At 42.5% G+C, this 26,642-nt stretch overlaps 1 long non-coding RNA gene across 1 annotated transcript in view; it reads left to right on the top strand.

Annotated features, from left to right (window-relative positions):
- LOC109456352 (uncharacterized) overlaps positions 1-26,642 on the top strand; it is a 282,160-nt gene that overhangs the window by 170,716 nt on the left and 84,802 nt on the right. Inside the window, exon 6 of the long non-coding RNA XR_012496351.1 lies at positions 12,551-12,644. This is a non-coding gene — a long non-coding RNA (uncharacterized LOC109456352). The remainder of the gene's footprint in view (positions 1-12,550; positions 12,645-26,642) is intronic.

Below are 26,642 nucleotides of genomic sequence, written 5' to 3'. Positions count from 1 at the left end.
GTAACTTTTCTTAGCTAGGTTTCCTCATCTGCAAAATGGGGCTGGCCATGGAACATGCACAGTTACTAGGGGGATTAGAGATAAGGTATAGAGTGTCAGGCTCTATAATTGGGAGTTCTTATGTCCGTTAGTTTTATCAAAAAGTAGGGTTGAATTTAGCAGTATAAAGCGAAATGAAGGAGTTGAGGTCACACTGAAGCATAATGCAGGCTACGGATCCAATGTTCCTCTCTGTTACTGCCAACATGAGAAAACACATTTCAGAAATCAAAATTAAAATCATTTAACAGCTTTATACTAGGGATTACACTTAAAATTCTGCTTAACTTCAGCTATTAAAGCCAAATCTTCTGCAGACGTTAGTGTAGTACATACCTGCCCACAAGCCTCTGCTCCATTCCATCAAGGTAGTCACAGTCTTGATTCAGTGGACCCAGGTGTTTCCATGCCAGGGATCCCTCAGCACATAGATTTATAGACCCTCATTCTTCTGATTCCCAGCAGAGGGCAATCCCTGTTCTGTGTGCATTAGCATGCAACCTATAAGCCCTGTGGTGGGTTAAAGATGACTACAAATTCTTTGACACTCTTCCCATAGAGAGGTGGGGTTCCATTTGTCCTCCCCTTGATTCTGACCTGGCACAGTTATATTACTCAAGAGTCTCAGAGAAATAAAACCAATAGGAAATATATAGAGAGAAAGAGAATAGTTATAAAAAATTGGCTCACATGATTATAGAAGCCAAGAAGTCTCAATATCTGTAACTTGGAGATCCAGGAAAACCAGTGGTGTAAATTTCATTCTGAATCTGAAGACCTGAGGACCAGGAGCACTGATGGTGTAAATTCCAGTCTGAGGGCTTTACTCAGTCTAGCAATTCAAATGCTAATTTCATCTAGAAACACTCTTATAGACACACCCAGAAACATTTAACCAAATATCTGGGCACCCCGTGGCCCAGTCAAGTTGATAATAATATTAACCATCAGAGTACAGTGAAAGAGAAGCTAGTTCTCAGATTAGTCTTTAAGAGAACAGCCAGCTTCCTCCTTGCTCTTTTGGAGCCCTGAGGAGCTACATAAAAAGCTTGGTTGCCCAGCTGGAGAGACCACGTGGAAAGGTCATGAGATTATGTGCAGAGAGGGCAGCTGAGCCAACCTTTCAGCCAGCACCATTCTCACTAAAGTGTTAGGCGTTTTGAGGCAAACCCCTTGGACCTTCCAAATCAGACCAGCTGCAGCTGAATCCTGGAGCAATCCCAGGCAACCCAAGGTGGAGCAGAGTAATCATCTGAGAAGTGCTGCATTCCAACCAATAAAATAGTGAAATATTATAAAATGGTTGTTGTTGTTCCAAGCCATTAAATTTCACAATAGTTTGTTATATAGGAATAGATAACCTGAAGGAAGAGTCTGCACTTGGAACTCTCTTTGTATCGTGCTTATGCCACCCGAAGACTTGAAATGACAGCCCCCTGAATGCCTTGATAGACTGGATTTCGAGTGTCTTAGGATTTGTTGCCTGCTCACCATTTCAGCACTCAAGGTGTGTATAGGGGGACACACAAAGGACAACTCCCAGGCCCAGTCTAGAAATTGATTTATTTCCTTCAACCCTAACCTCCTGTCCTCTTAACTACCCCCATTGTTTTAAATGTAGACGACTAAAAGACTGTAGGAAGAAAAAGAAAGAATATAGAAAGGAGAGAAAATGGAAAGAAAAGGAAGGAAAGGTTTTAAGTTGATTGGCGTCTGCTCAAAAATGAAGGAATAAAATCAAAACTCCCAAGTGAAGAAATAGGCCAGTTCTCACCCACCCTTTGGAAACTGCCCATTGTTTGACACCAATCCCACCTTAGAGGATGAATCAAGACAAATAGCTAGAGGCCAACAGAACTCCTTTATCCTCAGTTTCTATCTAACATCAGTTTTATTCATTCACTCAGTGCATAAGCATTTATTGAATAATTGTTATCTGTGGGAAAAAATGAAAAATATGGTATAATTGAAATGTCCTACTTCATTTGCAGTTCAAAATCAGATGATATCTCCTTTCATAATCCAATCAATAAAATTCTGCACTCCCGTTCCAAGTGCAGGAAATCCGTTCTCTACTCCTGAGGTTTCCTGCCTGTGATATATTCAAGAAGCCCACGGGTGCTTACTCAGATCACTTCAAAGAAAATCCATTCCATCTGCCAGAAGAAACCATCCTCCACCATCGTTGATGCAACCATGGCTTCACTGTAGAGCTGCAGGGAGTCCATCAAATTCTTTAGCCAAAAGAAGTGCTTCAATGGCTAAGGTCCATGCCAGAAAAAGTTGAGGTTACTGTGGCCAACTTTCCACCAATGCCGGCATCCTGGTGTTGGCCCTGTTCCATGAGGAATCTCCACTGAATTTGAGGTTTACTGCCAATTTGGCGGTGGTTTCTGAGAGTGCAAGGAGGATGAGAACACTCTTTCCTGCCTCATCAACTTCAGATGCTTCAGACACCAGCGTTAAAGATCTTTAGGGAAATATCTATGTACCCCAAATCCTCCCCTGCTAAGGAATGCCATGGAACCTGGGCAACCCAGTCAGCAGAGGCTCCAAAGTAGCCACAAGAGATACCCCAAACGAGACCACTTCCATGAGTAGTCAGGTCAGGCTCCCAGAGAACAGAGGAAGTCCCTCCCTCCTGGGCCCAAGCCTGCTTCATTTCCTGTCCCAGTATTAACCACTTGTCATCCATCCTTCATGGCCTCAACAGAGTCAAAAATTGCTAACAATACATTCCCATTGTCCCTAGCCACTTCATTACAATAAAACACGGTCTCCCTCCCTTGGAGAGTGTATTCACATACAAAAACTTGGGTAACAATAGAGGAGAAAAATACACTAAATCAGAGAAATTTAGAACTAGAGCAGACCCAAAGACCATATAGTGTAACCTTTCCATTACATGCACTAGGAAACAGGCTCAGGCTTACCCAGTCTGTGCAAAGGCAGGTCCAGCATTTGGTAGTGGCGCCCAGGTGCTCAACCCTAGCTCATTCCTCTTGATTTTCATGTAACTTCCTTGTCTCTCTTGGCCTCTAAACTAAACTGAAAGATACTTAAATAATTTGAAGTCTTTGTATTTTTTTTTTTTTTATTTGCCTAAGAAAAAAAGAAACATCCCTTGTTAAGCCAAGGCTGGGTCTGACAGAGCTTAGTAGCTGGAAGTTTCTTTCTAAATCTGGAAACACCACATCTCCTTTGAAAGTGGGAGCAACAATTTGTGCCTTTTAACTGTGAAGACATGTATTTTTTTGTGAGGAAAAAAATAACTGCAGTGAAATTGCTGAAGACAAATATTGGGCAAAACAGTTGGCAAAGCAAGAGATACTGAGTCTGTCAGAACATTCAATTTATTCACGTGCTGAAAAAGTGAAAAAAAAGTAAAAAACAAACAGCAAATTATTTTCTATTTGCAAATACATATATTCTGTGAGTTTTCCTAGAAGATAAATATACAGGAACTCATAAGGTCCAAGAATCAAATGCCCAAAGTGTTTGATAAAGAGAAGAAGCTGAAATAGGGCTAAAGAGGAAAAAAAAATCTTTATTCACTCTGTAACAAAATATTCCCACCGTCACCATCAAGGATCATTAATGGGCTGAGTTCTGTACATGAGATCATTGATTTGGGGGAGATCTCAGTTGAAAACACACAGTCCATTTATTCACATATATGGCTAACATGAAGATAACGGCAATAATGCCTTCCACTCTGTGCTCAGTTTGGGGGGTCTTAGTGTTTATTTTTGCTTTAACACCAGTTTCTAGTCTGGATGGCTGGATGGTACAGTAAATCATGTGAGGAAACTTGGAGAAAGGCTAAGTAATTCCAATTTTGACCTTGTGTTTCAAGGGTCTTTTGGACCAAAATTCTTCCAATTGATGGGTGAAATTATCCTTTTTATTTGTATTGGGAACAGTTCATGCCAGAGTGGTATGGAGAGGTGATGGATGGCATTGCTCCTGATGAGGAAAATTCAGAGGCTTGTCCTACAGATGGTAGGCAGAGTGCAGGGCAGTAGTGAGGCACCGAAGAGACAGTGGCAGCATCTGGTCACCAGAGCTGGGCTCAGGCAGGAAGCAGACCAGCGGCAGGATGAGCCTGAGACCCCCCGGAGCTTCTTCCGCAGATCTCCCTCAAATCCAGGAGCTGGGATGGGGTGGGCACCAGGTAAGAGAGCTATGTGTGGGGACAACTGTAGCATTGGGGGAGGGGTGCTGGTTGAGCCTGATATCTCCCTACATAACTGTGACAAGTCCCCTTGAGGTGAAGGACTGTTCTCTGCAAATGATGGGTACTTAGTAAGTGTGAATGCAGTTGAGTTGAATTAAAGAGCCACCTTCAATTAATTATTCAGAACTTCGTTGTAACAAATAGCTTCATGGATTTGATGTACTGCAAGGGCATAGATGGTCCCCAGAAAAGGAGTCGTTGCATATAGTGAAAGCCTGATTGTGCAGATGACAGTGATTGACAGCTACAGCCTCAGAGGCCCTGACAAAGGACACTGCTGATTACAGATGACACAGACAGAGACTCCGCAAGCAGCCTTCCAGCCTTCAGAGGGGCTTCCCTGGCCTTCAGAGCCATGTTGCCCAGGATGTGAAGTTACCAGATTGTCTGAGGAGCCCATCAGAGTCTTGAGAAACTCACTTTCCGTTCTCATGGGAGGGGAGGGGAGCAGAGCTCATTACTCTCTTCTGTTCTGGAGACTAGCTTAGGACTTGCCTGCCCACCACGTACAAGTAACCTAACAACCTGACACATTCCTGAGAGCTTACTGGGAAGGTAAAGGGAAGGTCAGTTACCCAGGATTAGTTCCCAGGTGCACCAATTCCTAAAGGGCCAGATTTAGTGATTCCTGCACTGGTTTGACACAGTAACCCCTTGGTCCACTTCACACCAGCATCCTAAAGCGGGAAGGGTTGGGAATATATTGCATTTAGATTCTAGACATAAGCTCATCCATACCTGCCAGAGAAGAATACATTCCTGTGGAACATACAGGAGAGATGCATAGTTTCTGCTAAGGTGGGGACCTGAATGGACATAACATACATTTGCACAAAAGTTGTATTTTTCCCAGAAATATGTGAAGATAAACAGATCCTGCCTGAAGCAAAATTGTGAAACTGAGAAGTCAGTGAAATTTGCCTTGGGTGTCTCCCACCTCTCCTGTTTTCTGCTCATAACCGAGTTCTCCTTCCCCTCCTTGCTCCTTCGTGGTCTGGGTGCCTTCCTGAAGTTAAAAAAAAAAAAGGATCTAATAACATAATTATACTTAACTGTCTCCTTCACATTACTGTGGTAGCTGCCACAGGTATTTGCATTTTAAAACCTTTATCATAGGATGAAATAGTTTTGTAGGTCTCCCTGGGAGGGATTTTTAAGCAACATTAAGCAGGTAGAGATTTTTTTCTTCAGAGGAAGGGAGTTTTTCCTAGTTTCCAGAATTACACTGCTCTGTATCAAAGGCTGAATGTCAATACTTGATTGTAAGTTTGCTTTAGATGCATTAGGTGCTGGGAAGTTACTTCAAAGGAACATCCTGGCCTTTTTCTCCCCTTCCCCAACCCTTACCCCATACACTCTCATGCCTCTGCTAAAGAGAATACCCAACATTTACAAGCCTGTATGAATTACTAAAATATTTTTGTATGTTATCTCATTTAATACTCACAAGACTCCTATGAGATAAAGATTATAATTATCCTAATTAAAACAGTAATTCCACTTAATGCTTCCTTTAGAAACACCATTTCTTGGCTCAGTGATGCTACACTCTCCAGGTTTTCTTCCTCCTCTCCTTGCTCCTCCTCAGAGACCTTTGCTGGCTTCCCTTCTCCCTGCCCCTTAAATGTTGGGGTTCTCTGGACTTTCACTGCACTCCAACCTTGGCCATCTTATTTATTCAGGAACTTTCATTGCAATGTGTATGCCTAGACTCTCATGGCTACCTTCAGCGCCCAGCCTACTCTCTGAGCTCCAGGCCTTTTTAACCCTTCTGCTTGGATACCTCACAGGTCCCTAAAACTCCTTATGATCTAAAGCAGAATGCACAGTCTACCCCCACCACTCACCGTCACACTGAAATATCCGCCCTTCGGGCAGCGTGCACTGATTCCTCTGTCCTCTGCCCACAGCGATTACCGTGTCCTATCCGTGATCCCCCTAATAGTGTCTCCCTGCCACGGCCACTATCACCTTCCCACTGAAACTCCTATAGTGCTTCCCCAAGTGGGCCCCACATCCACTTTGTCCCTCTTTAACCCATTCTCTGTAGTGTAACCTGAGCAGTTTTTGTAAAATACAAATCTTATCAAGCCATACCTCTCCGGAAAACAGTAATTGGCCCAACCATTGTTGGGGTCTTGTAGATATGGGCCCCATCCTTAATGAGGCCTCTGAAATTCAGGGCAGTATGGTCCCTCCCCAGCTTTCCAGCCTCATCTCACCTCACTGTCCCCTTCATTATCAACATTCCTGGCCCTCTGGCTTCATTTTGTCTCCTTGGAAGTTCAAGGGTCTTGGTACCTCAGGATCTTTGCACCATCTGTTCCTCTAACCTGGCTACTTCTTAATCATTCTCCAAATCTCAACTGAAACTGTCACTGCCGCAAGGAGGTCTTCCCTGATTCCTTAGACAAAACTAAGTCAACCTGGGATGTGCTCTGAGAGCACACAACCCTCATCACAATTGAAATGACTAATGTAATGTCTGTCTGCTTAGCTAGACTACAAGCATCGTAAGAGTGAATATTTTTCCGCACTCTATCCCCAGCATGTAGCACAGTGCCTCACACAATTAATACTTGAAAAATATCTATTAGCTTGAATAAAATGATTTGCCCAAGCCAGGTAAAAATGTCAAAACTAAGACTTGAACCCCAATCTAGCTGACCCAGGGCCCATTTTCCCGTACTTTCTTTCCTCACTGTGTATCCTTCTCTTCTCACCAAAAAAAAAGTGATCATCTATATATAACTTTGAGGCTAGGTCATAAAAGACACAGCAGTTTCCACTTTGTTCTCTCTTGGATCACTCACTTGGGGAAGTCAGCTGCCATGTCCTGAGGACACTCAAGTAGTCTTATGGAGAGGTGCACATGGTGAGAAACCAAGGCCTCCTAACAACAGCCAGCAAGGAACTGAGGCCTTTTGCCAACTGGGCTACGTGAGTAAGTCGTCGTGGAGTCCAATCTTCTAGTCCAGCCTTCAGATGACTGCAGTCATGGCCAAGATCTTGACCACAACATTATGAGAGTCTCTGAGCCACAACCACCCAGCTAGGATACTCCCAAATTTTCAACTCACAGAAACTGAGATGACGTTTGTTATTTTCAGTTGTTATATTTTGGGATAATTTGTTACGTAGCAGTAATAACTAATACAGAGTAAAAAAGAGAGAGAGATGGTGGGACCAAAGTAAATAAGCAAACTATAGACAAATGAGGGACAAGAACAGCTGTTTGTTTGGAAACTCTGTATTTTTATGGATGTGATTATGTTATATTACACATAACAGTGCAGAGGTGGAAGGTGGGGTAGCAGGACAGGAGGGAGCCCGAGAATCCTGCTGAGTAGTGCAATAGAAATGGGTGCCCAAACGTGAGCCTCGGACAACCTGAGGCCAGTAACACAAGAGAGTAGGAGAGCTATGAGGCAAATGGTGGCACATGTAGCATCCATAACCAAGCACTGAACTTCAGAGGGATATCTAGAAGCGGGAACCAAGACACCAATCTACTACAGAATCAGTGGCATGGCTAACATCACAACAGAAACAAAGAGAGTAAAAATAGAAGATTCCCCTACGGGCCTTCTGCTCCAGCTGGCTGAGCTCCCACACATTCCATATATAGAGGTTTCTGCTCCTAAGGCACCTTGTAGTGACACCTTAAAAGCATCTAGTACTTTCTGATGTGTGTGTATGTTGTGTATGTATGCACCCACACTATGGACTGAATGTTTGTGCACCACCAAAATTTGTATCTTGAAACTCTAACCCCCAATGTGATGGTATTTGGAATTGAAGCCTTTAGGAGGTAATTAGGTACCAATGAGGTTATGAGAGTAGAGCCCCCAGTGATGGGATTAGTGTCCTTATAAGAAGAATGAGACCAGTGTTCTCTCTCTCGCTCTCGTTTGTGTAAGGATACAGCAAGAAGGCAGCCATCTACAAACCAGGAAGAGAGCTCTCACCAGACACCAAATCTCTCTGGCATCTTGATCTTGAACTTCCCAGCCTCCAGACTGTGAGAAATAATTGTTTGTAGTTCAAGCCACCTAGTCTATGGTATTTTGTTATAGCAGCTAGAGCTGACTAAGATAGTGTGTGGGGGCGGAGCCCCAGAGAGTAGTTTCCAGGCTCTCGGCCTCACATAGACAGGTGCCTGGCTCAGGTAGTAAATGGCCAACTGTGATTGCATGGCCATCAGCTGTGGCTAGTTGGCCGTCAGCTGTAACCAGTGAGCCATTGGCCACAATATAACTGCTGTGGCTGTTGAAGGAAGAGAAAGAGAAGAAGGATGGGGCTAGCAAGGAGATGGCGGCTGGGCTGGCAAGCGTGGATGGCGGTTTGCGGACAGTGTGTATCCAGCCTCCAGTGAGAGTATAGTGCCGCCAGAGAGAATAAAGTGGTATGACTCCCCTACCTATGGCTCCGTGGGTGTTCCTTTTTGGCCTCACCATATCCTGCGTTCTTGTATGGGGAGCGGGAGCAGAGACCCTGCAGGCCTCCCAGCACAGGAAAAGCCAAATGGCGCAGCGAGCAGGGTCTCCCGCACGACACATGGCGTAGTCGGCAGGATATGGTGCCGGCCAAAGCTCTACAAAGGACGGTGGAGCAGTTTGTGAGTGTGAACACCCAGTCTGAGGAAGACCAGGAGGAGCAGCTGCCGGAGAGCTGGACCCCCGTGGAGGGGTGGGAGGACGTGGACGTTTCTCCCACCAGCACAGGAAAAGCCATGCAGCTGCTGGAGAGATGGAGCCCCGTGGAGAGGTGGAAAGATGTGGACGGTTCCCCAACCAGCACAGGCCGGAGAAAGCGAAGGTCGTTGCAGCCCTGTGGGCCGGGGAAGTTCCTGCTCAGGCAGCCCGGATGCAGGACTTATAGTCCCAGGAGGTAATGCTTGCTGAGTCCTCCGTGGGAGATGAGGGTGAGGTCAAGGTCATCCCCAGGACAGCCCTGGTGAATGACTATGGACTATGGGGAATTGCCTTCCATCCCTAATTTAATGGACCGCTTGACTGTTTGTTTGGGAACTGTTGTTAGTGGAACTGGGGGATATTTGCTTTTGTCTCTTGACTGGCCGCCATTGAGAATATGTAAGCACCTTGATTGTGAGTCGCTGTTGTTCCAGCAGGGTACCCTGAGAGGCACAGAGAGAGTGGCAGTGCGCTGAGAGGTCTGGCTGAGCCCTGAAGATACCCTGGCTGTGCCCAGGAAGTCGGGCTGTTCCCAGAGAGACTAGTAGAGCCCTGAAGGTACCCTGGCTGTGCCCAGGAAGTCGGGCTGTTCCCAGAGAGAGTAGTAGAGCCCTGAAGGTACCCTGGCTGTGCCCAGGAAGTCGGGCTGTTCCCAGAGAGAGTAGTAGAGCCCTGAAGATACCCTGGCTGTGCCCAGGAAGTCGGGCTGTTCCCAGAGAGAGTGGCAGTGCCCTGAGAGCCCTGGCTGTGTCCAGGAAGTGTGGCTGTTCCCAGAGAAAGTGGCAGTGCCCTGAGAAATCCTAGCTGTGCCCGGGGAAACTAGTGGTACCCTAAGAAGTCCAGGAAGTCTGGCTGTGCCCAGAAGGACTGGTGGTGCCCTGAGAAACCCTGGCTGTGTCCGGGAAGACAGGTGGTACCCTAAGAAGTCCAGGAAGTCTGGCAGTGCCCAGGAGTACTGGTGGTGCCCTGAGAAACCCTGGCTGTGTCCGGGAAGACAGGTGGTACCCTAAGAAGTCCAGGAAGTCTGGCTGTGCCCAGGAGTACTGGTGGTGCCCTGAGAAACCCTGGCTGTGTCCGGGAAGACAGGTGGTACCCTAAGAAGTCCAGGAAGTCTGGCAGTGCCCAGGAGTACTGGTGGTGCCCTGAGAAACCCTGGCTGTGTCCGGGAAGACAGGTGGTACCCTAAGAAGTCCAGGAAGTCTGGCAGTGCCCAGGAGTACTGGTGGTGCCCTGAGAAACCCTGGCTGTGTCCGGGAAGACAGGTGGTACCCTAAGAAGTCCAGGAAGTCTGGTGCCCAGAAGCACTGGTGGTGCCCTGAGAAACCCTGGCTGTGCCCAGAGAGCCTGGCTGTGTCCAGGATATTGCATTCACCCCAGGCTCCTCGCACAGGTCCCTCGACGCTTGTCATTGTGAGGCGAGAGCCTGTAGGGGTGGAGTGTGGGGGCGGAGCCCCAGAGAGTAGTTTCCAGGCTCTCGGCCTCACATAGACAGGTGCCTGGCTCAGGTAGTAGATGGCCAACTGTGATTGCATGGCCATCAGCTGTGGCTAGTTGGCCGTCAGCTGTAACCAGTGAGCCATTGGCCACAATATAACTGCTGTGGCTGTTGAAGGAAGAGAAAGAGAAGAAGGATGGGGCTAGCAAGGAGATGGCGGCTGGGCTGGCAAGCGTGGATGGCGGTTTGCGGACAGTGTGTATCCAGCCTCCAGTGAGAGTATAGTGCCGCCAGAGAGAATAAAGTGGTATGACTCCCCTACCTATGGCTCCGTGGGTGTTCCTTTTTGGCCTCACCATATCCTGCGTTCTTGTATGGGGAGCGGGAGCAGAGACCCTGCAGGCCTCCCAGCACGACATAGTGTTAGGAGATTGGTGATGATGAAAGAATATCTAAAGTCAGAGAAAACAATAAAAATGTCTCTGCTTAAAGAGTCCATGAATCAACAGAGGGAGAAGACAAACCTAGTAATTTGGTTAAATGGTTTATAGAAATATAAACTAGTACTTTATCTAAATCTTTATTGATTGTGATGATTTTGTACTGTATCAAGCTGGCTAAGCTAGACCACTTTTGCAAGAATCTCCTTCCCTGTATGATTTCATGTTAAAGTTTTCCAAAAGAAAAATTTGGATAAGATTTAGAGGGCAGAAAGGAAACAGCAGTACCCTCTGAAAGTTGTGTTTGGATGCAATGAGTACTGCAAAGGTGCTGATGTGTTCTAGCTTAACCTGGCTCTCCCCACTTCGTGAGTCTCTCTTCTTCCCAGCTGCTGACCCTGCTAACTAACAGCAACCCCAAGCCCACTCTCAGATGCAAGGGTAATAGCTTGCCATAGATTTCTCCACCAACTCTCCACAGTCCCACTCCAATAGGTGGATGTGCCTGGTTTCTCAAATTCCCTGGCAGGCTGTAACTTGTCCACTTATGCCAGTGCGTCAGGAGGATAGTGATTTTCTCTCATCCTCCAACCACCCATTTTGGGCTTTCCGCCCCCAAATTTCCTTACGATTGTGAAAGGTTTATCCCTATAATAAATCCTTTATTCCAAAATACTCAAAGTAGTCTGCTTCCCTGATTGATCTCTGATGCCCTTGTACACTGATTATATTTAATTGCCATACTGAAAAATAACTAATATGTATTTCATTAAGTGTGTGTCAGATCAATTTTGTTGATGTTGTTTTTCACTGGGAGCAGTAAACTCTCTAGAGAGATGCTCAAATTTAGAGCTTGCTACTCTTTTAGCATGGTCACTTGAAGAGAACTTTACAAAATTAGAGGGACCATTTGAATAAACGCTGGGACATTGGCAGGCATCAGTAATGGAGAGACAATGGAGAATTTTCTTTTGGGAGACTGACACAATCAGGCTTTCAATTACATCCTTCTGCTTGCAATGTGAAAAATGAATTGGAGGGAGCTTAAGAGTGTAAGTGGGGAGACCAATTAGTAGGATACTGCAATTATTTAGGTAAGAGATGATGGTAGGTTAGACTAAGATGGTAACAGTAGAGATGGGGTGAGGAATCTTTGTCTGCCAGGAGAAGGTAATCTAGGGCACAAACACACCTATACAGAGCAGTGGGGAGAAGAAAGAACAGAAGCTTTGTTTTATACACAACAAGTAAGAAATTGTGGATAAAGACTACAGTGTTTTATAACTGATTTTCAAACCAGGATCCACTCAGTTCATTAATTGCATTTGATCTTAGTCGACCACTGCATTTTCAAGCGACTCGCTTCCCATGTTTTTGCATGCATATGTGTCTAGAGTGCCTGCTACTTCTGAATCTGTGGCAGATCGAATTTTTCAGATATACCCACAATGGACAGTTAGTTATCCCCTCCCACATGATCTTATAATGTGACTGTCACTGCTCTAAGAGGTAGGATCTATGTTTCCTCCTCTTTAATCTTGGTGGGAGCATGTGACTATTCCAACCAAAGAAGTACAGTGAAGTGATACTATATGACTTCCATGACTAAGTCATTAACAGGATGCAATTTCTCTCTTTCTCTCTCTCTCCCTCTTCCTCTCCCTTTCCCCCACTCTCCGTCTTCATGCTTATCCTTGTAACCCAGCTGGCTAACAGCCAGTATCAATTGCCAGACACGTGATTGAAGGAGCGCCAGCTGTAGAGTATTCCAGCCCAGGCCTCACTCATCGGGTACAGAGGTAAGCCTTCCCTACTCTTTTCTGTTTTAATTTTTTGATTCACGAAAACCATGATAAATAATTATTTTTATTTTAAGCCACTTAATTTTTGGGTAATTTGATTTGGTACAATAGTTAACTAATACACACTCTTATAAGCATGATGTTATCAACAGAGCAAACTAGAAGATGTCCTGTGGGATAATGAGATAGTCAATGTTTGGTGCAGCAAATATAGTGCAGTAGTAAAAAGTTGATATATAGCTGCAGTAGGACAATAAAGTTATACTGTTGCCCTTGCCAAGTAAAAGCAACCTTAATATAAGACCTGGTCTTATTTTACTATAATACAAGACTGGGTCTTCAATATAATATAATATAATGTAATGTAATGTAATGTAATGTAATGTAATGTAATGTAATGTAATATAATATAATATAATATAATATAATATATAATATTACCAGGTCTTATATTAATTTTTGCTCCAAAAGATGCATTAGAGTTAATGGTCTGGCTAGGTCTTATTTTCAGGGAAACTGGGTAGCTGTTTTCCAGGTGTCAGTGGTATTGATTTGCTCCAGTAAGAACACTGCATTTCAAACTAAAGTTGCAGTTGGAAATACCAGCTGATTAAGTTTATGATAGTCCACTTTTATACTCCAAGACCACTGAAACAGGAATGTTTTAGAAATTACCACACCTGTATCTTTTATTTTTTTTATTTTTTTATTTATTTTTTTAAAGATTTTTATTAAAATTTAGCTAACATACAATATTATATTAGTTTCAGGTGTACATCATAAACGTTCAACAGTATCTACCTGGCACTATACATAGTTATTACCATATTATTGATTATATTCTCTATACTTTACCCCATGACTATTTTATAACTACCACTTTATTTTGTATTTCTTAATCCCTTCATCTTTTTCACCCTCCCCTAACCTCCTCCCATCTATCACCCCAATAGATCTAGTACCCATCTGACACTGCACATAGTAATTACTATATTATTGACTATATTCCTTATGCTTTATGCTATATCCTGCATCCCCATGACTAGAGTGTAACAACCAATTTGAACCTCTTAATCCCTTCCCCTTTTCCATCCACGCCAACCCCCCTCCCATCTGGCAAACATCAAAATGTTCTCTGTATCTATGAGTTTGTTTCATTTGTTTGTTTATTTTGTTCTTTAGATTCCACTTATAAGTGAAATCGTATGACATTTGTCTTTCACTGCCTGACTTGCACTACTCTCAGCACAATATCCTCTAGATCCATCCATGTTGTAGCAGATGGCAAGATTTCATTCTTTTTTACAGCTGAGTAATATTTCATGATATATATGCACCAGCTCTTCTTTATCCATTCATCCTCTTAGGGACACCCAGTTAGCCTTCATATCTGGGCTTATGTAAATAATGCTGCAATGAACATATGGATGAGCACATCCCCTCGAAGTAGCATTTTGGGTTTGTTCAGATAAATACCCAGAAGTGGCATTACTAGGTCTTTTTTTGTTTTAAAGTCTATTTTTGTTTGTTTGTTTCCATGATAGTTCATGAATAGTTTGTTCTAGGCACTGAGGATTGAGCAGTGAACAGAACAGGAAAGTATCTGCCGTCAAGGAAATTACATTCTAGGGAGGAAAAGAGACCATATACAAACAAACAATTGTACAATATATATTGCGAGGTAATGATGATGGAGGAATATTTTTCCTGTGAGTCCCCAAATGATGTAGATGATGTTAGATCTGCCGGCAGTTTCTGGGTATAGGCCGGGATCGTGTCTCATGAGACCAAAGAATGGAAACACGGACCCAGGAGAGGCAGAGTTTTAAAAAGAGGATAGTTTATTGAAAGCAAAGGGTCAGAGCTCCCGAGTGGGAGGGGGTCCTGAATGGGGGTGCCCCGTGACTGAGGCAAAAGCTCTTACTTTTATACCTTCCCTTGCCTGTTAGGGGAAGGGGAGCTGTTTGAAGAAGGGAACTTGTTTGAACATGGGAACTAGTGCCTTCTAATGAAATTTGTCTACCAGGTTTGTTCTGTTTGCCCATCCTAAAGGAATTAGCAAAATAACGTACTCTTATCTATCAGATCTGTTCCATTTGTCAGGCCAAAAGGAATTTTATGATTAACCTCAAGGCCTTGTTACAGTTTATCCTGGAGCAAGGAGTGATTTCAAAACCTGGAGTTTTAGGATATGGCTGTCTTTTTTTATTCCACCAGGGAGCTCTCTGTCTACCGAGGGACATGCTAACTAACCTGTATCAATGATAGGTGTCATGAGGAAATAATATTGCGTTTCTGTACATATTTTACTAATGAGGGGGTGCTCTAAGAGCTTACACTTGGCTCTTCCTATTATAATAGCCCTTGTTTAATTCTATGTCTGTCCTTAGGTGATGGGTAAATATCTATGGGAAGAGAGTTTTGGATCCCACAGGACCTACCAGTGGGTCAAAATTCCATTTAATACCTCTCCCTCATAAGTCTCAATACTAATGTGATTCTGGGTCCCAAGAAATTAGTATAAGTCCAGGGTCAGTGTTGAAAAGCCCCTGAATGTTTTGAGTGTTTCCCTTTCTCTTAATCACATTTACCAAGTAAGTGGTTTCAGATCTATGGGGAAAGACAAGAAGAAGTTTCAGTTTGTTATTGTAACATTGGTATAAATGCCCCTGTCTAGCGTAATTGACCTCATCTTCACTTTAGAAGGTCTGCACTGTGAATTCATCCAGGTCTAGAAATCGGGTGAGGTGCTATGACTCACTTTAGGGATAATATAAGCCAAACTCTTATTCACCAGACCTATCTCTTTAAAAACTATAAGTCAAGTAGGGTTTTAGCAGGCTGCCCATCTCTTTCAACCCCAGGAATCCCAAAAACAATTAACCAACACCAAAGATCTCTGTAGATCAGCTCATTCTGATTACCATCTGGCCTGTGGACTATCAGGAACCACAATCACTTTGCCTCTGGCAATGAAGTCTAGGACTTGGGCTCCGCCAAGCCTTGCATTCTTCCATCCCCATTCTTAGTTGATTTAAGCTTCAGGCCTTATCTTATATACTACTAATTATGTTTACTAGAGGTAGTTAACCTGATCAAGGACAAAAGCCAGAATTTACTGATGTCTTTGCAAAAAGCTGTAATAATGTTATGCAAAAGCTTTCCCCAACTCCTCATCAAGTGAACACCTCTCTGCAAAGAACACCATGTAATTCTTAATTACTCTACCAATTCAACATTTAGGCAGAGATTTGCTTTGGACTTACATCAAGGTCTTCAAATGAAGCTCTAAAGAGCTATTTGGAACATTTTGCAGCCGTCTATTCTGAGTAGAAAAGAGTTTAGAGACCTTTCTAAATTCTTGCAAAGACCATTCTCATTTTATTGTTGAGTGAATGTGCCTGGGGTGAGCTCCCTTAGTAAAACAATTCCCTAGCAGATGCTTCAGAGCGCGTCTTCTACAGCAGGTCTCTATTTTTCGGGAAGATGCTCATCACTCCTGTCTCATCTTTAGAATATGTTCACTATCGGGCTTTCCTGAAGAAACATCTTATTCAGCATTTATTGCTTCTTTCCATTTCAGGGGTGGGGAGATGTACTAGCTGTGTGAAAGGAGCGATCAATAATTGCTGGCACGTAATGTATAGTATACTTGAGAGGGAGCCCAAGATTTAGAGGAATGAGCCAACTTGGGGTTAATAACTGCAGAGACAAAAGTGATTTCATCAGATGCCATTTGAATTTCTATTAGGTTGGTGCAAAAGTAATTGCGGTTTAAAGGTTAAAAATACTTGTGAAAACCGCAATTACTTTTGCACCAACCTAATAATTCCACCCCCACCCCACCCCCCTACCCCCGTTTCTTCCATGCTTCTCCATTCTCAAATGGCAAGCTGAAAGAATCCCCTGTGCATTCCATCTCTTCGGACCTGTAAAACATCACTCAGAGGAAGCTTAGCCTTCCATTGCAGTTCTGTCCGTTTGGGAAAGGGTACAGAGTTCAGGGGATAGCTTCAATGTGGGTCTGAGCCTTTCTTCAACGTTTCCAAGCACTGCTGTTTCTTCTGAGGCTTACTTTCTGTTTTGCACTGTTTTTATCTGTTCTTGCTTAGGGCTGCTCCTGCCCCTCAATTCATTGTCCCCCACCAAGATGATTTATTAAGAGGTGCTCTGGAAAGCTGCATGGTAGAGAATGAGTTCTCAAATTATACCTGGGTTCAACTCTTGGCTCTGCAGTCACTGACTATGTAACTTTGGCTACAGCATTTAGTCTCTGTGAACACCAATTGCCTTATCTGGAAATGAAGTGAATCAATTCTATGTCACAGAACTACTATCAGAATTAGAGAAAATATATGTAAAGTAGCTAGTCAGAGGCTTGGCACATGACAGGTAATACTCATATATTAATAAATATATCAGAACCACATTAGTATATCTTATTAGTATATATTATTGATAGTAATATTTGAATTATTCTTTCTACTTTTCTCAATAAAAATATAAAAATGTTTTGAGCCTTTACTATATAGGCACCCTTCTGAGCTCCCTACATATATTATTTTTTTTAATTTTCTTAACAACTTTATAAGATGGGCATTATTACTAAACCAGTACTGCAGTTGATGACACTGAGGCACAGATTGGCTGATTACCTTACCAAAGGTCACATGCTGGGAAGTGACAGAGCCAGGATTTGAATACAGAAAGTCTGGCTCAAACCTGGCATCCTTTAGAGGCCATACAGGAATGCTGACTCTAACAGTGTATTTAGAGAACCTGTAAGAAAAATATTTCTTATTTTCCCAACTTCTTCATGTTGTACTTTGTATTTATAGAACAGAGAGGTATTTATATGTATCAGAAACACCATTAGAGTCATTCCCTATAGAGGTAAGCTGAATGTATTCTCAGCCATGAGCATCCCCTCTTCCCTGCTATAAAATGCTTTCAACTACAAGTAATAGAAAATTACTCAAACGGTCTCTAAAGGAAATGTATTGGCTCACTTAACCACAAGTCCAAAAGTAAGGCAAGCTTACAGGTTGGTTGTTCCAGCAACTCAGTGAGGTTCCAAAAGACTCAGATTCTTCCTGTCTTCCGAAGCTGGCTTGCCTCGTGACCCTGTAGTGATTGGAACTGCATGATTTTGCATTTCCATCTAGTGGGGAAAGAAAAGAGGCTCCAGTGCTCTCCCAGAATAGTAAAGAAAGGCTTTCCTGAACACTATATCCCCCACACATCTCAGTGGACCAATTAGCATTTCCATTCCCAAACAACTCACTGCCAAGGAGATGGAATTACCCTTAAGCCAATCAATCCCATACCTTGAACTTGGCAGTGTGGTCATCTTCCCCGAGACACATGATTATGAGGGGAACAGAGAAACCCAAACAAAATTGTGGTTCTCTTAGGAGGACAAAGAGTGGGGCGTGGATAGTAATGGACAGACAACCAGAATATCCAGCACACTTCCAAAGGTACATTATCTATTTTCCTATTTTTCTTGGCTTTGATTTTACCTTCACTACACTAGGGATAACACTAATAGCTACTTCTCATGGAGTGAGCTTGCATGAGACGGTGTATATGAAAAGGTTTTTAATACTACATAAATATGAGTTGTAATCATCATTGCTGGGCTGCTGCTGTATGTGGAATTTACTACTCAAAGTATGTTGTGTGGTTCGCAGCAGGACCAGAACAGCAGAGGCCGTGTGCCTGCTCCATTTCATCCATTCCCACCTCCCAGAACCCACTCTTTCCCACCCGTAGACACTCCACGCTATCCAAGCAACCTCTTCTCAGTATTCTACTCAGGCCCATCCTGACATCCAGCATCCTGGATTCCCACATTGCTTTCCCTTTGCAACCATCCCAGCATCAAATCTCATTTCCTAGTGCAGTCTCTCTGAGCTGTAGTCCCACTTTGCCTTTCACTAGTTGTGTGATTTCGGGAAAATCACTTCACCTCTCTGGACTCTACACTCATCTTCAGGGAAATGAGATGCTTGGACTAATTAATTTCTAAGGCACCTTCAGTGACTCTGTGAATGTTTATGATTCTGTGAATTTCAGGCAGCAAGGCAAAGAGGAGTGAAGAATTTCAGGCAGGTGGAGAAAGGGATTTGGGGTCAAGGGATTTTAAGCAATCAAGTGGCCAGTTAGCAAGGCTACCCTGATTTTTGGGTTCCAAAGACAGACTAATACACACGCACACGCACACGCAGACACACACGCACACCTACTGAGTGTAAGTTAGCAACCATTAGTGAATATCACAACAGGAATGAGGACATCTAATAAAACAGAGATGGGCCCAACTACAGGGAAGGGCTGAGAGATAAGGTGTGGGGGGTGAAGTAGAGAGACCAGAATCTTAAATACATCCAAGTTTGGCAGAGCTGAGAATTCCACTGAGGGTGGAGAATTATCACCGCTGTGGGCATTGCTTTTATCAGCCTATATGAGACCAAGTCCAAGGGGATCTCTGAAGAGATCATTCTGACCTTCCAACCACAGGAGCACATCTACTACTGGGTCTGACCTTGTTTTGCGTTTTTTCCTTCCTAGTTTCAGCTGGGCCTCAAAAGCAGAAAGGACAAAATCCAACAAGAAAATCTGTTTCTGTTATATTCTGTTGGCTGCTTAGGAGAGCTCTCTTGGCAGGCTTTCTGGTGATTTGTCCAAGCCTGGGGCCTCTCCTCCCTGGAGTTTCCATCACCTTGTTCAGAGGAGAAGAAGCCCTAAGCATTACTGCACAGTGCCTAATGGGTAGTTGCTCCTTTTCTTAACCTGGAGTCCTTCAGCCCGTTCTTTCTGTCTTTGTCCCCCAAAGAGACAATGCAACTGTACACAGTGGGACACAGAAGAATAATTATTATAATGATAATAATAGCAACAACTACCACTCATATTGCCTGCATACTATTGCTCAGGTATGAGACTAAGCACTTTATATATTATCTCAATTACTAATTAAGTAATAATGGAAAATGTTAATATGGTATGAAAACATTAGAAGGGGTAAAAATGGGTATTTAATTTTGATAAAATATACAGCCCATCAAGAAGCTATACCAGTCGTGAACTTTTATGCACCTAACAATATAGTTTCAAAAATGTATAAAGCAAAAATGCTAGAAATGCAAGGAGAAATTGGCAGGGCCACTGTCATATTAAAAGATGTTAACATACTTCTCTCTGAAATGGATCAAATGGACAAAAATTAATGAAACATATGGAGAAATTATATAGCATACTAACAAATTATATAGAACTTTACACTCAACAGAGATTACACATTGTTCTGAAGCGTATGTGAAAACAGTTACAATAATCGACCACGTGTTAGGTAGTAAAGGAAATCTTCACAAACTCAAAAAAAACAGTATGCATAAAAGCACTTTCAATGACCAAAATGCAGAAATTAACAACAGAAGGAAAGCAAAAAATGAAAATCTACATACTTGAAAATTTTAAACACCTTTATAAATTGTTATTTGTTATGTCAGTCAAGGTTTAGTCAGAGAGGTTGATCCCCTAGGAAATATCTATATATATGGATTTGTTATCCATATATACAGAGATTTGATCTTATACAGTTGTGAAAGCTGGTTAAACAGTATCTGTAAAGCTGTTGTCATTGAATCTGATACTGAAACTTGAAGTCCTCAGGGCAGGCAGTCAGGATGCAAAGTGGGAAGAGCAATAACAAGTTGGACCCCACAGCACAGGCTGGGGCATATGATAACAAGCTAAAACCTATGGCAGTTCTTGCCTCTGACCTTGGTCATACAGAAGCCTGGGCTCTCTCACGGAGCTAAACACACACACACACACACACACACACACACACACACACACACAGGGTACATGTTAGCAATCAATAGTGAACATTGCAACAGGAACGAGAACATTTAATAACTCCTCTAAATGAGGAGTCAGAGAAGCTGAAAGAGGATCCAGGAAAAGATGGAGCAGTTTCAGTCTCAGTCACTGTCCCACACCAATAAGGAGAGCCAGCAGACAATGTAGGTGAGCTACAAAGTGGCGATTGCTTAGCTTATACTTTCCAAATTGCCTGCTGGAATCTTTCTTGTGGTCCAGCCTAACAGAAACATAGGAAAGGGAATTCTGGGAAATGTAGTTCAGCCTAGCCAAAGTGGCATGTTACAAAGCCACAATAATCCATCCCTTGTCAACTTGACACCCATGCATATCTCCATTCTTAATCTCTAAATAAAGATAATAAAGTCAATCTTCTGCCTAACATAAAACAATTATCGCCATACAACCAGAAACATGCAAACCCAGGGTTCAAAAAACTTTTTCTTAAAGGACCAGATAGCAAATACTTTAGCTTTTGCAGACCACATGGTTTCTGTGGTAACTATTCAATGTTAGCATTGTGGCATAAAAGCAGCCATAGACAATATGTGGCTGTGTTCAAATAAAACATTATTTATGAAAACAGATGGCCAGCACTTGGGTCATAGTTTGCCAACCGCTGTGTTAATCTTTTCACCAAAGGAGAATGAAAAATCCTCTTTTTGATTTGAGTGATACTTATTCTCCTCCTAGCCAAGTCACATACCACCCTGGGATATCCCATAGTTTAAATGTTGAGATATAATTACGCTTGGCACATCATATATAATGAAATGAAAGAGAAGGAAGAAAACAAAACTATTTGATTACTTTATATGCAAACACACATAACAAAATAAGGAAAATATGCTCATAACTATTATAGTCCTCTTTTCTGCCACTAGTTGCAGTTCCTTATCTGGTTCCAAATCTTATTCCTGAAGGGTCTGGATTGGAAGTTGTTGTAGTTTTCCATTGACTTAATAATCACAAAATATGGGTGATGGCCCTAGAAGAAAGACCTCCTGCATTCCAGACATACTCATTATGTGATAGCAACTTAATTTTCCCTTGTTAGTCATCGTCAGTTACCACAGTCAGTATAGTAACTCCCTGCTTTGCCTGTTGATTCAGTGTCTTAGGAGTCCAAAGTGGTCAGGTCGCAGTATCAACTAGTTCAATGGAATCATTGTAGTGTCCACTGGTAAAAGCATTCGTCCTTTTGGAACTAAGATTTCTAGAGCAGCAGAGCCTAAAATTGTGGAGATGGGAAACAAAAATTGTACTAGTGGATTAAGAGTGGTAATAATAAGACCAACAGCTTTCATTTCTACCCCTTGATTCCTAAATTTGCAAATCTGTCTATGGGAGAAACAACAATACAATGGATACTGATTTAGAGCATTTACCACAATCTGGAGGACCTTGCTCCAATCCCACAAGGTGTTGCCACCTACCTGGTATCATGACTGGGCCTTTAAAAGATGATTATACCATTCTATCATATTAGTTGCTTCAGAATTATGGGTAACATGGCAAGACCAGTGAATTCCATGAGTATGGTCCATTGCCTCGCTTCATCTGTTTTGAAGTGAGTTCCTTAGTCAAAAGTGATACGGTGTGGGATACCATGTTTTTGGATAAAGTATTCATTCAGTTCACAAATGGTGGTTTTGGCAGCATTGCAAACAGATATGCAGTAAAGGCAAATCCATATCCAATAAGTGTGATTGAGAGAAAGAAGGAAATGTAGCAGGAGTAAGGGGCATGGACATCTGGGCTACTTCCTCATGCAATTTACTTGTGCCTTCAGAACATGCTTAAGTTTAGTCTGACAGATACCACTTCCTTTTGATGATGGAATACTGCTATACATACCCAACTTTATGGCTTGGTGGATCAGACAATACCCATTTCACAATGGGCACCTCAAGTCATATGATAACTTGGTAGCTCAAGGTGAAGCATTCAGCCTCTACTAAAAGTTGATTCTAAAAAGTGAGTAGTTATCCATAGAGAATGGTATAGCTTTGCGTAAAAATTCTAAGGGTCTGTGCTCTGATTTACCTATGGTTAGGATCTTTGCAAAGACTCCAAATAGCATTCCAATCCATGTACAACTAATACTTCAAGTACCATCATATCTTCTGAGTCATATGGCCCAATTAGCAGAACAGCTTGCATAGCAGCTTGACCTGTTGCACAGCCTACTCTTATTCTGGGATTCACTCAAAACAGGCAGCTTTTCAGGTCACTCAGTAAATGGGTAAAAGCAGCATGCCCAAATGAGATATAGGAGGTCTGACAATTAAGGTCACAAACTTGTTGCAACGATGTTGTTAACCTTTTTTGATATCAGAGGGATTATTCATTATGAATTTGTACCAACTGGAAAAACAGTTAACCAAGTTTGCTATTTGGAAGTACTGAAAAGCCTGCATGAAAAAGTTAGACAACCTGAACTTTTCGCCAACAATTCATGGCTCATGCATCATGACAATGCACCAGCTCACACCGCACCGTCTGTGAGGAAGTTTTTAGCCAGTAAACAAATAACTATATTGGAACACCCTCCCTACTCACCTGATCTGGCCCCCAGTGACTTGTTCCTTTACCCCAAGATAAAGGAAATATTGAAAGGAAGACAGTTTGATGACATTCAGGACATCAAGGGTAATACGACAACAGCTCTGAGGGCCATTCCAGAAAAAGGGTTCCCAAACTGCTTTGAAGGGTGGACTGGGCCCTGGCATCAGTGCATAGCTTCCCAACGGGGGTATTTCGAAGGTGACCATAGTGATATTCAGCAATGAGGTATGTAGCACTTTTTCTAGCTCAAAATTAATTGTCAGACTTCATATGTTTCCCCCAAAATCCAAAGAGGCCCAATAGTCATTGTGCATCTTTCTTAATTATAGGAGGAGCCAGGATGTAGCGACTTATCCTTCACCTTAGAAGAGAAATCTCTTCATATCCCAGATAATTGGACCCCTAGAACTTTCATTAATGTGGCAGGGCCTTGAATTTCTGTCGGATTTATCTCTCACTCTCAGGCACACAAGTATCTTATCAATGTGTCTAGAGTAGTTGCTACTTGCTGCTCACCAAATCCAATAAGCATAATGCCATCAATATAATGGACCACTGTAATGTCCTGTGGAAAAGAAGGACAATCAAGGTCCTTGCAGACTAGATAGCAGCGAGGGGTGTCTTGCTGCCTTGCCAGATGAAAGCCATCTGCTTTTGATGGTCTTTCCCAACAAGTACAAGGGTAAAAGCATTTTCCAGATTAATAGCTACATGCCAGAAATGTGTTGATTTGCTCCGGCAACAAAACCACACCTGGAAAAGCAACTACAATTGAAGTCCCCACCTGATTAAGTTGACGATCGTCCAGTGTCATTCTGGTTGAATCACAAGCATGCATCTTTCAAGTCCTTTCAAGTGGCACTAATCTCCACAATTCCTCCAAGGATGCAGTACTATTTTTGGTTTACTGTTTTTTCTAGGTAGACACAGTGTTAGTGGCTTCCACTTGGTCTTTCTTACCATAAGAGCCTGCGTTCCATGTGTCATATAACCACTGCGAGGATTCTGCCAGTTGCTGAGTGTATCAATTCTAATTATGCATTCTGGAACTGGGAAAATAACCACAAGGTGGGTTTGGGAACACAGTAGGCCCACTATGAGATGAACCTCATCCATGTATTAGTCATATATTGCTACATAACAACTTATTCTAAAATTTAGAAGCTGAAAACAACAAATATTTATTATCTCACAGTTTCTATGCGTCAGGAATCTGGGAGCAGGTTAGCTGGGTGCCTCTAGCTTAAGGTCACTCATGAGATTGCAGCCAAGCTGTTGTCTGGGGCTGCAATCAGCTCAAGACTGGATTGAGAAGGACCCACTCCCAAGCTCACTCACCTATTGTTGGCATGCTTCAGTTTCTCTGGGCTGTTGGACTGAGGGCCTCAGTTCCTCACCATACCAGGTGGGCACCTCCATAGAGTTGCTCAGAATATAGCAATATACTTCCCTCAGTGCAAGCAATCCGAGAGAAAGAGAGAGGGAGAGAAAGAGAGGGAAGAGTGAACCAAAGACAGAAGCCACAGTCATTTTATAACCTATAACCATTTTATAACTTTAGAGGAAGTGGTATCCCTTTATTTCTGCCATATTATATGTATTAGAAGCAAGTCGCTAGGTCTAACCCACACTCAAGTAGAAGGGATTACACAAGGGCGTGAATATAAGGAAATGGGTGATTATTGGGGACCGCATTAGAGGCTGCCAACCATACTAGGCTATTGAAATAAAAATGAATAGTATGCACTATTTAGTAATATACATTAAGAGACAAAATAGCAAAATTCATGAGGTTTTCACACAACACATCCCATTTTACAGATTGGAAAATCAAGGCATAGAGTGATTAAAAAATAGTTGCCCAAGGTCATTTAGTGGCAAAACTGACACTCAAATCTTAGTCTTATTCCAAAGGCTCATTCTGATTCTGACCTCCCCTCCAAAATATCCTTTAAAGAGGTCATTTATTCCAGATGACTTCTGCTCCCTTTTTTCTGTTCTTTTCGTTCTTTAAACTTTTCTCTTCTCTTCTATCAAAGAAAAAGACTATTCAGGAACTGACATATTCACCTTATTGGACCAATTATGAAACACCCTCAAACATGAGGTTATATTTTTACAGAGAAGAGATCATTTGAAACGATAACCCATGGCCTATCACACTGAACTCTCTCTTCCTCTCTAATGATTTTACATCTTTCCTATACTTCTTGCCTTCTGAGCGGGAGCTGGTGACATTGATACCACAATTTAAGCACACTTGTTCCTTAGCAACAACAGCTGAGTACATCAAGTTTCAGAGCTGCTCACAACTTCCCTTCTAAAAGGACCAGAGTCATTCTCAGAACAATAAATCCAAAGTTTAAAATAAAACTTGAGTGGTTTAATTACACTCCCCCATCCCCACCCACTCCTTCCACTTCCCTTTCCCTCTTTCTTGGAGGCCCAATCACTGAGATTTTAGCAATAATTTCTGTAGTCTGGGAAAATGCCAAGGTCACACTTGGGAGTACCTGGCTGCCCAGAGGACAGTTTCAGTTCCCACTGCCTACCTATAAATAAGAAGCAACTTGCATGTTTAGAATGATCATTTTCTTCATGTAGCTAAAATAAATCTCAGACCACAAATTAAGAGTTGAAAGAAATAAACTTTATTTTTTAACAACCAAATATATTTTATGAGCCTCATTCCACATAGGAGTAAACTCCTAGTGTATCAATTCAGGGACCCATCCTTATGGTTGACTTGAGGTCCAGGGGTTGGAGGTGGAGAAGACGGGAGAAGCCCTGCACCTATTGAGATGTCTAGCATTCAGTTGGTTCCCAGTCTTAAAGCCCTTCTTAGCCCCTTCTTCCTAACCACAGATCCCTCCAGACTGACTCTATCTTAGACATACAGCAAACAGCTACACTTCTATCTCATTTGGACAAGAAAATCCTACAAGTCTTGTGACCTTCCTAGAAGGTACGAACTTCTCTTAAATCCCTATACCTGTACTTAGGGAAGGGTTCCATTTCCATCACTGCCCCAGGAATTGGCCCTGGGTGAGGGCCACAGGACCCCTGCTCAGGAACCAATAATGTTTCACGTCCTCTCACATGCTCCTTATCTTCCTTCCCTAGTTCTGAAGACTTCATCCCAGGTGAAAAGGAGGAAGGGAATATTTCACTCTTGTTCTCTGGTTTTTCTGTAACAACCTTCCCTAAGGCAATCCATATCTCAAGAATTGGGGAAGAGCCATAAGACAAATAAAATAATTATGGGAGAACACATCAATTAATATCAAAATATTACTTCACTAAAATTAAATTTTTCTGCCCTACGTGGTATGTGTCTATTTATTTATTTGTTCATTTATTTATTTATAATCAGGGATCCCCACTATCCCCAAAAAGTATGGGTACTTGCTTACTTTGGATAACAAAAAGAATTCACTAAAATGGTCCCACTTAAAATAAAGAAGGTGGTCCCTAGGACAAATGTCAGCTTCTGGAATTGTGGAATGCAGAAAGGGCAATTTGCAGTAACTTAATTTT

This window comes from Rhinolophus sinicus, linkage group LG05, assembly GCF_036562045.2.
Source record: "Rhinolophus sinicus isolate RSC01 linkage group LG05, ASM3656204v1, whole genome shotgun sequence".
NCBI lineage: Eukaryota > Metazoa > Chordata > Mammalia > Chiroptera > Rhinolophidae > Rhinolophus > Rhinolophus sinicus.
This window is presented reverse-complemented; position numbering and strand designations above follow the sequence as displayed.